Here is a 14,574-nt window from a genome sequence, read left to right on the forward strand (position 1 = left end):
GTGTGATCAAAGCCATTCTGAGCTATTTGGCTAGAACCTGTCTCTCAAAGGCTAAAGATATAACTCAGAAGTCTAGCATGGCTCTGGGTTTTATCCCCTGTGCTTAAAAAAAAATATATGGTAAAATATTAGCTATGCTCTGAATAATAAATGAAAGGCATCACTGACTTTTATAACATCCTACTCAACAAATGCCTAAAATTACATTAATTCAGGCAGAGGTTTATGTGAAGCCCAATTTGTACATTTATATATACTAGTCAATAGGCACCTGGAATCACATGAAGACTAACAGTATTCACACCATATTTAGAAATCTATGATCTAATATAATAGGGGATAAATATACCAACACATAGTTTTATTATTTTTTACACTTATTTAAATGAGTGTGTGTGTGTGTGTGTGTGTGTGTGTGTGTGAGTGTGTGTGTAGATGCCCATGCCACTTGGCATATAGGAGTTCAGAGGACAGTTTGCAGAGTTGGGTCTTTTTCTTCCACTGTGTGGCTTCTGGAGAGTCAAACTCGGGCATGGTGGCAAGTGCCTTTACCCAATGAGCCATGTCAACCATCCCCAACAAGTAATTTTTACAAAGAGTGATTAGTAATTATTGCATTGCTAAAGGACATTTCTTCCTTCCTTCCTCCTCCCTCACTCCCTTTCTTCCTTCCTTTTTTTTCCCCTCCCTGAGATGGGGTCTCATGTATCCAGCCTGGCCTTAAAGTCACTATGTAGTTGTTGGGGTCCAGCCCTGACCTGTGGAAGGGTCCTTGTAGCGGGGAGTGAGCAATTGAGAAATGTTAGATAGGAAAAAAAATATAGACATGGATGAAGAAAAAGAGACATAGGATAGCTTTGGGAGGGCCCTGGGTCAATACCAAGTCACCTCAAGTTTATTCCTAATGGGCTTTTTATATACTAGCAGGGGAAGCAGCAAGAGACCTCCCCCTTTCAAGATCAAGGTACAAAGTACAAACAAGTGTAGAATCTTAATTTTCAAAACACCTGGTAACCATGCCCCACGGCAAAGCATCTTGTGATTAGGCCCTGAAGCATAAGACACCTGGTAACCATGCCTTTGGCCAAAACATCCTATTATGCAGCCTTGGAGAGTAACATAAACTCTGACTCTCTGACCTTGAGTCAAAATAGAAACAATCCACAAGTTGGAATCTTTGTGGGCTCCCACATGCAGCTGAGAACATTGAGCCTATAGGCCTCTTGCCTCCACCTTCCAAGTGCTGGGATTACAGGTGTATGCCACCACACCTTGTTTGTACAGGTGAACCTGGGAATTCAACCCAGGGCCTCAAACAGACACTCTAGTAACTGTGCTACAGCCTCAACCCGACTAAAGAGGGTTCTTTATGTGCCTTATGAGCGCTTGTATGGCACCAAATTGATGCCTGAGAGGCCATAGAATCTCTCCCCAAAATGTGATGTGTGAGGTGGGCAAAAAAATGTAGGTAGGCCAGGATTTTGCAGAAACTGAAACAGCTGAAAGACTGTTCATTGATACAGGGCATACAGTGTAGGGTGCTGAACTGGAGAAGGAGAAAGGAACAATTAAATAAGCTGGGACATGGAAATGAACATTCAAAAGCCCTGGCAAGAATTAATCTTTAAGATAATACCCTAAAAATGTATAATCTTAGCATTTGAGAAGCTGAGGCAGGAAGATCTTCACAACTTCAAGGACAGTCTGAACTACTGGTGAGTCCCAAGCCATTATGCTTACAGAGTGAAACTGTTTCAAGACACAAAAGAACAAACCAGCATGGTGGGATAAGGGGCTTGGGAATCAGCCATTTTGGATTTGGATTCAAATTCTATCTTCCCCACTGAAAGGCGGTAAAATTGCACAAACCGTTTGTTGTAGCTGAAGTTTTTCAGTGTCCAGCCTAGCCCACAGTCGGGACAAATCTCTTTCACCCACCAGTCCCGCAGCTGCTTGGACCCAAGTAAACACACAGAGGCTTATATTAATTAAAACTTCTGGCCATTAGCTCAGGCCTACCACTGACTACCTCTCACATTTAAACTCAGCCCATTTCTGTTAATCTATATGTTACTACGTGTTCTGTGGCTTTACCTGGGTGCCATTGTTATGCCCAGATAGGGACCCCAAAGACTTCACCACAGACCTTAGGTTCAGAATGCAACAGCATGGTTTATTTCTGTTTGTTTACAAGCCACGGGCAGGGAAGCTCGATCCAAAGCACTCACTCGTAGTGGTGAGGCCAGGAGGAACTTGCTTTTTCTTTGTGTGGCTAGCTTTTTAAAGGCAAAATCCACAAGCCCTTCAGGGGGTTGGGGGAGTTTTGCACGGGTGCAACTGGGATTGGTTTATTTCGATCTCTGTTCTCTTTTAATTGGGTGAGGGTATGTAACCTTTGAATTTACTGGTTGGTGGTTACAATTTATTACTTTGGGGGCAGTCCAGCACAAGTCCCAGGCTTTGTCCTTGAGCCACCATGGGGGCTGGCTGGCCAAGCAGTACTGCACATAACTCTAAGTTGGTGAGGGGCCCCAGAAAGTAAATATCTGGCTGAACTTTGAGCAGTCAGAGTGCGTGCAGAAAGGGAGCTACTGCAAGGACTATGTCTTTTGTTCATGGCCCTCCCAGAAACTGCTTGCTCAAGTCTCAGGAAACTGAAATTGAGGCCTGATCTCTGAGAGAAGACTGAGCAGCCAGTTATGGCATCTGCTTGGTCCTTTCACCATCACATGCTGCTCACTGGACGGCGGGCTGGCGTCTCCTGACTCAGCCTTTTCAGAGCCACAGTTTCCTCATCCTAAAATATAGAAAAAGATGGATACTCTCAGGTTGAAGGGAGGATTAAATAGGCTGACACATATAGCATTGCCTAGGTGGTGTCCACCACACAATGAGCACTAAAAACTCAGTCTGGCCGGGCGGTGGTGGCGCACGCCTTTAATCCCAGCACTCGGGAGGCAGAGCCAGGCGGATCTCTGTGAGTTAGAGGCCAGCCTGGACTACCAAGTGAGTTCCAGGAAAGGCACAAAGCTACACAGAGAAACCCTGTCTCGAAAAACCGAAAAAAAAAAAACAAACAAACAAACAAACCTCAGTCTGTTATTGTTACAAAGTGGCAGCTGGAGTGTTAGTCATAACCTTGAACTACAGTCTATGACTAAGGTCAGAAGGTAGGATATTTCACAGGATCCCTTTGGCTGTAGTTACAACTACTTCTAGTTTCCTTTTCTGTCCACAAGCGAGCTATAAAAGTGAGAAAATATGAGTCAAAGGTATAACTTCTGTTCCACCGACACAGTTGTTGACCAAATACGTTAAGAGTGGAAATGTCCTGTGGCAAAACTGTAAAGCAGGCCTGTTTGTTCATCTTTACCCTCTCGAGCCAGCTTTTAGTTTGCTTGCACAAATGCAAATTCTAAGCAGACGCAATCAGTGAAATACATGTGTGTGCTCTGTTTTTTTGCTGAGACCCAGTAGAAACTACAGTAAAGGAGATGTTTCTGAAGGCAAAACCCACCAGGAGGATGATTTAGGAAGACAAAAAGAATGTGATTTGGGATTGAGAAGCCACATAGATAAAGCAAAAACTTATTTAGTTGGCCTGAGAAAAATGACCGCTAGATATGTCTTGGTGAAAAATGGGAGTTACCTGGTATATGAATTTTCCTTGGGAGATGTTGATGTTGAAAGCAAAAGAGTGTAAAGGGCTAGTTTATGTTTTGGCAACATGGCACTAATATGTGTATCTGTACGAGTCAGCTAACATTGGACATGGGGACGTTGTGAATCAGCACAAAATGGCTGACACCAGATGTCTGGGGACTCCCAACATAAACAGTGATGTGATCTGCTACGTAACTACTTTTGGCAGAGTGCCACTTCTGTGTGATTCTGTATAAATATGGTCTTGGGTCAGAGATAGTAGCTTTTTGCCTTCACCAGCTTGCCTGTGTGTGTCTATAGGTCTGCAGACTGACCAGAGAAATGATTCCACCCAAGTCTACCTTAGTAAACCAGTGAATTTGTTGAGGTTCCAGGATTATGTGTGAGGGTCGTTTACTGGAGCAGCAGCTCAAAGGCAACTACATCCTGTTATGAATGATGGTTCACAAAACCATCTCTGGAGGTCTGTACACAACTTGCAGGCAACTGGGCTACCAGGAGTTCTTCTCCCTAGCAATTGATACTGCTTATGTAACAGGGATGGGGTGGGGTGTGGAGTATGATTCTTGTAGGTTTCAGCAGCCTCCTGAGACTTCTAAAGTGTGTTTACTTTATGAGCCTTATACATTTTGTTTGCTTCCCGAGTCTTAAAGAGACTTTCATCTGCCTCCAAGAGGGACACTATTTCAGTTTGGTGGCAATAGCTACTCAGTATCTGGTTGTATCAGAGGACTTCTTTCTTGCTTTGGCAGTGGGGAGGAAGGTGAGGTGAAGAACAGGAGTGAATTAGAAGTCTGTTTAAGAAGTGGTTCTTCAGTTCCACACAACCCCAGAACTAACCTGACCGAGGCTGGATAAGGTATATGGCCACCTTCTGGAGGAACACTTGGCAAATGTGGACGTGGGGTTCAGTTCTATAAATGGGGAGAATTCTGGGAACATTCATGTTATAACACATTAAAATCCCAAGTCTTTCACTTCCATTTTAATCCATGATCCTGGAGATCAGAAAATCTGTCTGTGCTATCTGACCACTTGCAAAAGAAAGACACGAAGATACAGTTGCCAACATCACCCCGGGACGAGGGTGGGAGTGGGGGGCTTTGGTTTCTTGTGGAGCCTTTCTTCTTGGCTTGCAAGTGGCTGTCTACTCACTGTGTCCTCATAGTCTTCCATTGGCCAATGCCGCTGTGTCTTAATCTCCTTTTCTTTGCTGCTGTGTCTTAATCTCTTTTTCCTATCAGGCCGCTAATACTGAATGAATTAATGCCTGCCTATATGACCTCCTGTTACCCTGATTCCTTCTTTAATGGCCTCATCTCCATGTATTACACTCTGAGGAACTTGTGAACTTGGAGGTAACCCAATCCAGCTAGTGAAGAGTAGGAAAAAGTGAAAATCCTGTAAGAGTCTGGGGTAGGTTTAGAAATAGGCAAAATGCTTAGTGCTTTTTAAGGGATCAAAGCTCATGTCTTTGTGCTAGTTAGTTTTTTGTTGACTTGGCATAAAGTAGGGTCCCCTTGGTAGAGGGAACCTCAGTTAAGAAGATGCCTCCATCAGATTGCCTGTAGGCAAATGTGTGGGGGCATTTTCTTGATTAGTGATTGATGTGGGAGGAACTAGCTCATTGTGGGCAGTGCCACCTCTGGGTAGGTGGTTCTGAGTTGTATAAGAAAGCAATCTAGGCAAGCCATGGAGACCAGGCCAGTAAGCACATTCCTCTATGCCCTGTGCTTCAGTTCCTACCCTGAATTCCTACCTGGACTTCCCTCCGTGATGGAGTATGACCTGAGTTGTAAGATGAAATCAACCCTTTCCTCCCCAAGTTGATTTTGGTTGTGGTCTTTATCACAGTGATAGAAAGCAAAGTAGGACAGACTTTGACTTCAAAAATGCAGACAAGATGCTGATATGCCGTGATGAACAAGGGTAAACGTCAAGCAAGAGAATGATGAAAAAGGTCATGTGACTAAGACAGAAAGCAGATTGGTGGTTATCCAGGGCCTGAAGTGGAGAGCAGACTGATGGTCAGCAGACACAAAAGAACTTTAAATTTTTATTATTAGTGTGTGTGTGTGTGTGTGTGTGTGTGTGTGTGTGTGTGTTGGGGCTAGCATGTGCCACAAAGTATATGTGACAGTCAGAGAATAACTTTGTGTAATTGGTTCTCTCCTTCCATCTTTATGTGGGTTCTGGGGCTTGAACTTATCTTGTAAGGATTGTACAGCCAGCTCCTTTACCTGCTGAGCCAACCTGCCAGTCCCAAAGAAATTTTTGATATAATGAAAGTGTTCTAAAACTAGATTGTGGTGATTTTTGCACAGATGTATAAATGCATTTAAAATTCATTGAGTTGTACAGTTATAATATGTATTACATAAATTATGCATTAACAAAACTATATTTTAAGAAACAAGAATGGATTATAAATTAGCTCACTAAAATATGATTAAAACAACAACAACAAAAGAGATATCAGGGCATGGTGGTACACACCAGCAATTCCCAGCACTCAAAGCGGAGGCAGGATAACTGTGAGAATGAAACTATCCTGGGCTGCATAGTGAGTGCAAGGTCATCTTGGGCTACACTAGAGAGGCCCTATCACAATCAGACAGACAGGCAAGCCAACCAACAAATCAGCAAAACAAAACCCCCAAAGAGGCTTGGGATATATCTCAGTGGTAGAGCACTGGCCTAGCATATATAAGATCTTGAGTTCAATAGCCAGTACTGAAAAGGAAGTGGGTGGGGAAGGGAAGCAAGATATTTGCATAGTTCTAAAGTATCTCAACACTAGGTACTCATTAACCACAGTGGGGAAACAGTAACTTTATGGTGGAGAACGCTGGCAGGCACTTTAACCACGGGATCCATGTCAGCAGGGTAGTTAGGGGTATGTGGACATTGGGTTCTTTCTAAGGTGATATATGGAGAGGTGGTCAACATTAACTTGTAAGCATCCTTGCCAGGAATGTGTAATCTGAATTTAAGCACGAGAAAAACAGTACAAACCAAAGTTGAGGCATGATTACAGAATAACTCATCAATTTGAAAATAACTCACCAAGTCATGAAAATTAACCTTATGAAAGACAGAGACTGAGCAAATAAGACAACAACATGTAGCATGGCTTTGTGGGTTGGTTCCTGGTCCAGAAATCCCAGAAATAAGACTTTATTTTATCTTATTTATCTATTGGGTTTTTTTTACTTTTATTTTTTGTTTTTGTTTTTTTAGATAGTGTCTCACTATGTAGCCTTGGCTAGCCTGGAACTGTCTATGTAGGCCAGGCTGGTCTTGAACTTGTGACAATCCTCCTGCTTCTGCCCACTCCCCACCACAGTACTTGGAATTCAGGAAGGTAACATTGAACCCAGACACAAATAGGACTTTCACAAGACAGATGGCAGCATTTAAATAAGGTCTACAAAATAATTAATGACAGCTTACCAATGTTAATCTTCAGTCTTTGGTGACAGTACAGCAAATGTAAGATTTGCTGAGGAAGCAAGATGAAGGGCATGTGAGCATCTCCTTAAAACAACTGTAACTTTTGTAAGCTGAAAGTTTCAAAGTGCAAAGTCAAACTATAAAGGCAGGTTTCATTTTCAGCTGGGTAAACGGCAGTGGTTTGATAGTGAGAAAGAAACGGTGAAGACCAAAGTTCTACCCATTGCTCCGAAAGCAGCAGCTTAGAGAATACCGAGGATTGAATTCATCAGTTGCTATGTTAACCATTTTCTCTTTCCCTTTCTCCTTCCAAATGGAACCACTGGGTATACTATGCTGCATTTTTCTTTTTCTGCTTAAAGATGTATTTTACTTAATCTAATGTTTACAAAGTATTAATTTATAGCCTATATAAGGTATCTTATAACAATTTGTTCTAAATAGTAATTTATTTGTTATTAATATTAATACTCCAGGGTTTTTATGATTACACTCAAAAGATAGATCTCCATCTGCTTTTTTGCAACAATTTTCATGAATTTTAGGACGTATATTGTGTAATTTTTTGTGTATAATTACATGATTGCAGGCAAATGCATGCATCCAGTGAACAATACAATCAAGGAGTCGCTAATTCTGTCAGTCCCTAAATTCTTCGGTGCCCTCCCTCACTTTAGAACATACTGATCATATAAAATAATGGCTCCATCCTGACATTTTCATACATGCTGTACTGTATTTTGGTCATATCCACGCACATCCTATTTGAACCTTTATGCCCATCCTTCCTTCTCAGTCTCTCTTACTCCTTTGTCCCTTGAACTTTCATGTTCTGTTGGTTTTTTTCTGACTCCACATATATGACACTGGTCTTCCAGAGTCTGGCTTATTTTGCTTAGCATGACAATCTCCAGATCCATCCCTTGTCCTGCCAATGACAATTTGTTCTACTGACTAAATAAAACTTCTTTGTGTATAGGTGCTGCATTTAGAAGTCATTTTAGCTGCTGGGGACCACCTAGGTTGATTCCATTACTTGGCTTCTATAAATTATGCCACAATAAACTCAGATGTGCACAATTCTTTGTTGCATGGTGATTTGGATTCTTCAGATATATACCCAGGAATAGTATAGCTAGATCATACAGTAGTTCTTTTTGTTTGTTTGTTTTTTGAGCAACTTGCACGCTGGTTTCCATTGCTGCACTGATTTCCATTCCCACTAACAGTGTAAAAGGTCCAATCCCCCACCCCCTTTCTTCCTTGCCAATGCTTGTTGCTTTGCTTTTCTTAGTGATAGTCATTCTGACTTGAATGAGGTAAAAATCTCCATGTAGTTTTGATTTGCACTTCTATTTTCTTGGTCATTTATTTTCCTTTATGAGCTTTTCAGTTCATTTGCCTGTTTATGGATTGAGTTACTTGTTCTTCTGATGTTTAATTTTTGAATTATTTATATATTCTGGGTAACAATCCTATCAGATGAATAGCAGGCAATGTTTTTATCCCAATCTGTGGGCTAACTCTCCACTCTGCTGTATCTTTCTCTGTGAAGAGCCTTTTAATTTGATGCAATACCCATCAATCCTTGATATTATTTCCTGGGCTAACAGTGTATCTTTTTAAAATGATCTTGTGTTTTAAGCCTAACATTTTGATTCAGTTTTGCTAAATATTAAAAGAGAAATTATAATTGATCTCTAAATTTGCATCTTAAATGCAAATACTAAAAAGACAGAATCATTCACCCAAGAACATTTGAGCAAAGCATCATGCTAGTGTAAATGCCTCTCAGAGAAGATGGGTGAGTGTGTGCATTCTGGAGGCCTCAATCAGACCACAAACAAAGAGCACTAGCCAGATGGGGCCAAGGTCCAAGTGGGTGCCTCAATTCTGCTGATAGGTTAATTACATGCATGTTTCTATTATGATATATTAAATTTTTTTCTCAACAATATTTACTGAGAAGGAGCAAGCCAACTGCTCACTTTGGAATCTTTGTTTAATCTCCTGACAAGACAGCCTTTCACTTTAAATCATGGAGTGACCATAAAACTACAAAACATATATTGAGGAAATTAGACTGGGTGAGTTTATAAGGCTTGGATGCTATAAGGAATTAAGTTTGTATTTAAGGTGTAGATTGACGTTTCACATCTTACAGCATGGGCTTTTTTTTTTAATTAGAATGCTTCATTCAGGGCTGGGGTTGAAGTTCAGAGGGAGTGTGTATTAACAGTCATGAAGCACCGAGTTCAACCCCAAGTCCCCCAAACAATCACACATTTCATCCAAGATCTTTTTTGCCCATTTTTCCCCTTAGAGACTGCTAAAAATAGAGTTGGTCCTAGCAACTTCTGTAATACAATTAGCCTTACTCTCATGTAAGCCAAATTATTTAGCTATTTCTCTGTAATTGAATAGTTTTATATGCTTCTAAGATTTTGTCCTTAAGACCATGCTTAGAATGTTATAAATGTCTGCATCTATGTGTCTGTAGGACAAATTTCTGTCATAGCATTTCTAGCTCAAGGGTATATGCAATTAACATTTAAAAACGTTTTTCTGGCCGGGCGGTGGTGGCGCACGCCTTTAATCCCAGCACTCGGGAGGCAGAGCCAGGCGGATCTCTGTGAGTTCGAGGCCAGCCTGGGCTACCAAGTGAGTTCCAGGAAAGGCGCAAAGCTACACAGAGAAACCCTGTCTCGAAAAATCAAAAAAAAAAAAAAAACGTTTTTCTTTCACAACAGAGTTGTTGATGTCTATTTCGTTTAAACAATCCTATGTCCTTTTGTAAACAGTAATACAACAAAAATGTAGGTTTTTCTTTTTAAAAGTAGTGACATTTTCCCTGTTATCTGACCAACCTCTCTAAGGTAGCCATGCTATTGCAAGGATGCACACCCTCCCAAATATACTGCATCTGCCAGGTAGAGTTGTAATTGAGTTATTATTAAACTGTATTTAATGAGAAGTTCTGATAACTAAAATAACCAGCTAGAGTAGAAACAAAGCTTATTGTCAAATAAATAAGACACAGCTACTCCAGATACATTCTTATACTGTTTATTTAATTTTTTCATCGAGACAGGGTTTCCTCTGTGTAGCCCTGGCTGTCCTGGAACTCACTCTGTAGACCAGGCTGGCCTCGAACTCACAAAGATGTATCTACCTCTGCCTCCTGAGTGCTGGGGTTAAAAGTGTGCACCACCACGTCCAGCTCTGTCTAACATTTTGAGATGTCTTGCTATATAAAGTCTGGGCTGGCCATAAACTTGTGATCCTCCTGCCTCAGCCTCCAGTGTGTTGGGGTTTTAGGTTTGTACCACCCTGTCTGGTCTCTTTCTTTTTTTTAGACGGTAGTGATTTTTACCTTGGATGCATGTTTTAGAGAGGTACTTAATCAATCTTATATTTGATAAAATTATATGTCTCAATTATGGAATGAAGTGGTTAAAAATAAATGTATATATAAATGTAATAATAAAATTTAAATTAGGTGAGCCTCATGTTTAAAATATAATGCTTTCATTCATGAGAATTTCATATAATGTATTTTGGTCATATTCACCCAGTTTCTACCTCTGTCTCCTTCTAAATCCACTCTCACCTCCCTTCCTACCCAACTTATATTATTATTATTATTATTATTATTATTATTATTATTATTAATTTTTTTTTTAGGTAACCCAATGAGTCCAATTTGTGTTGTCTATATACCTGGTTGTAAGGCCAACCTTTGGAGCGTGGTTGACCTACTCAGCCACACTCTTAAAGGAAACTGAGTCTCCCTTTTCCAGAAGTCTGTCCATGAACTGTCTATAGTTCCTCAGTTAGGGGCAGGAGCTCATGAGCTCCCCCACCCCTCCATGCTAGAATGTTCACTGACTCTACCTTCTGCAGGTCGTGTGCTGGCAAACATAGCTTCCATCAGTTCATGATTGCAGTGGTCCTGTAACGTCCAGGACTGTTTCACTGTAGTCTTCCCTGACTGCTGCCTCTTAGGATCTTTCTGCCTCTTCTTTCACAGTGGTCCCTGAGCCTTGAGGGATGGCATAGATGTCCCATTTGTGGATGAGCACTTCACTGATAAGTATTCTCTGCACTTTGGTCAACTGTGAGGGGTTTTGTTTGTTTGTTTTTTGTTTTGTTTTGTTTTTTGCATTTATCACTGTCCACTGCACAAATAAACTTCTCCAATGAAGTCTGAGAGCTGCACTAATCAGTGAGTATAGAGGCATGAATTTAGAGAGTAGTTCGATACTATTTCTGTTTAGCAAGAAAGTAGTGGGTTCTTGGTCAGATTTATTGTACCAAGCATGTGTTTCCGTCTGTGGAGTGAGCCTTAAATCTGATCAGAAAGTTGTTGATGACTCATGTAATATCTGTGCCACTCTAGCACCCATGGAGAAAGCATCATTCTTATGAGAAGAAAGCATCACCAGTGCACATTTTCCTGTGAAAAAAACCAAGTTCCAGAACAAAGCCTATATGTATTCTTATTTATGTTAAAAGCAAAAGATACATTGTGCTCTAACAAATAAAGCTTGCCTGGGGATCAGAGGAAAAAGCCAGCCACTATATTAAACATAGAAGTCAGGCAGTGGTAGCACACGCCTTTAATCCTAGCATTTGGGAGGCAGAGATTCATCTGGATCTCTGTGAGTTCAAGGCCACACTGGAAACAGAGCCAGGCATGGTGGCACATGCCTTTAATCTCAGCACCAGTTAACCATAGAGGTCTGAAGATCTATACAGACAGACAGGAAGTGATAGAGCTGGGTGGAAAGAGGAAATGATGTAGCTGAGGGGAGAGAGGAAGTAAGACGGCAGGAGACAGAGAGGTAATAAGGCATCAGTATACAGAAGCAGCTCTCTTGGGCTGAGGATTTCCTAGTGGTAAGAACTTGCGGCTGGCTTGTTTTATTCCTCTGATCTTCAGCTTTCACTCCAATATCTGGCTCTGGGTTTTTTTTTTATTAATAAGACAGTTTAACAATTTGTGTTACAATACATATGCATACATATGCATATTAAATTATTTAATATGTAGCTGCAAAGCTATAGGTCACAAATTTAAAACTAGATTGGCATTCATTAAATTGCTCACACTGATTGGACAGTCAGTGACAGAAGAGAGACGGACAGTGGTGAGAAAGATTGCCTTTTCAGACCTCTGTTCTGTTTAAACATCACATCCAGGGGTTATCCGTGCAATTCTGAAGATGGCTAACCAGATAAAAACCTCATATGGGTTATGATTTGTTTCAGAAGCATAAACAGAAATCTAAACAACATGCAGGTTCAATTCCCCTCTTCTGTGGTTTCGTCAAGCCCTTGGCAGGCACTGACCACAATAGGGACTGTTTCCAAGTCCCTGCTCCACTTCCTCCTGTGTGTAGCTCTCATCTTCAGTAACCAGGATGCACTGCAGCCATCACTCCCACATCCTGGACAACGGGACAAAAGGAGAAACGAAGAGAGATGCCACGTTCCAGGTATCTGCCACATGCGTGTGTCCCAAAGCCAGAACATTCTCACTTGGCCACATATAGATGCAGAGGAGACTGCGATGGATGGCCTTCACTTCTGAGTGACATTTACAAAGTTTAACCATCAGAGTTTAGAAGCAAGGAAGAGAGAATATGTCGCATCTGTCTTTCTGGGTCTGGATTACTTAACCCAGTGTAATATGTCCAGTTCTATCTATTTACCCTCAAGTTTTACTCTTCTTTACAGGTTAATAGAATCCCACTGTGTGTATGTACCCCATTTTCATTATCCAGTCGTCAGGTGACGGACGTAGAGACTGTCTCCATTTCCTAGCTATTGTGACTAGAAGAGCAGCGAGCATGGCCAACCAGGTGTCTCTACAGTGGGATACGGAGTCCTTTCGTGGTGTCTCTTATTTGTAGATCTTTAGAGTATATAACCTGGAGTAACTACAGGATCCAGGAAAGTAAAATGGGACCATGGGGTGGGGTGGAGGCTCCCAAGGAGGGGTCAGAAGGACACTGGTACTATGAAGGGAGAAAAGGGAAAAATAGGGCCAGTTTAACAGGTGAGGGGAGAAGGGTAACACAAAGGGAAAGCAAGGAAGAGGAGCTAAGTGACAGGATGTTTGAAAAAGCCATGTCATTTTATAAGCTTACTTAAAAATACAGATAATATACGTGTATGCAAATATATTTACATATCTCATTTATATGCAATTACCCTACATGGGGTGATAATGCTCCCCATAAGAGCTATAGACCAACAAAAGCCCAAGTGTCACACAAGGGAAATCTCCCTTTGTGTCCCTGACTGGGGGGATTCAAAGGACCCCCAAACAATATAGACTAGCTATTGCCATTGTCTTTGGTCACCTCACAGAACTTGAAGGTAAGACTCCATTGCTGAAGATACCAACCACTTGAGACCCAGGCCTTGGAGGAATCAAGCTGGTCTGACCTGGAAGCTTCCTCCCTGAAGGCTAGCTCTCATAGGCTCAGAGGGTGCTGTGCAAGCTGCCAAGGGAGAAAAGTAAAGACCTACCCAGCTATAAGGTCTGGGAATCACAATGATTGACCTGGCAAGATATCCCCAAGAATTCGACAGTGGCACTTTTATCGTGAAGATAGCCAACAGCTGTCTGGTTGGACTTCAAGCCAGTTCAGTAGGAGGGAACTTGTGCTGGTTAGTTCTTTGTCACTTTGACACAGTCCAAGGTCATCTGGAAACAAGGAACTTCTGCTGAGAAAATGCCTTGCTATCAGATTGGCCTGTAGGCAAGTCTGCGGAGGCATTTTCTTAATTGATGACTGATGTGGGAGTGCTCAGCCCACAGGGGTGGTGACACCCTTGAGCAGATGGTCCTAGGTGGTATAAAAAAGCAGACTGAGGCAGCCATGAAGAGTAAAACAGTAATCAGCATTCCTCCATGGTCTCTGCTTCAATTCTTTTTTTTTTTTTTTTTTTTTTTTTTCCTGAGACAGGGTTTCTCTGTGTAGCTTTGGAGCCTGTCCTGGAACTCTCTCTATAGACCAGGCTGGCCTCAAACTCATAGAAATCTACCTGCCTCGGTGATTCAAGGCCTATGCCACTACTGCCTGGCTCTGCTTCAATTCTTGCTCCCAGTTTCTTGCCTTAAGTTCCTGCCCTGACTTCCCTTCACCATAGACTACAAGCTGTAAGCTGAAATAAACCCTTTCCTCCCCAAGTTGCTTTTGGTCATGGTGTTTATCACAACAATAGAACTAAGACAGAACTCATCATGCCTGGTACTGTAAACCTAGCCAAGAACTTACAGCTGGAGATGTCTTAGACCCTAGCAGAGGACATACTAATGCCATTTTCCTAAATCAATCTAGCTTCCAACTGCACTGTGTACTAAATACTTATACCCACAGAGAAGTTTAGCTCTCAGCCATCACCAAAGAAGCTTCTTTGTGCAGCAGATTGATGGGGGAATGTCTT

This window comes from Peromyscus eremicus, chromosome 1, assembly GCF_949786415.1.
Source record: "Peromyscus eremicus chromosome 1, PerEre_H2_v1, whole genome shotgun sequence".
NCBI lineage: Eukaryota > Metazoa > Chordata > Mammalia > Rodentia > Cricetidae > Peromyscus > Peromyscus eremicus.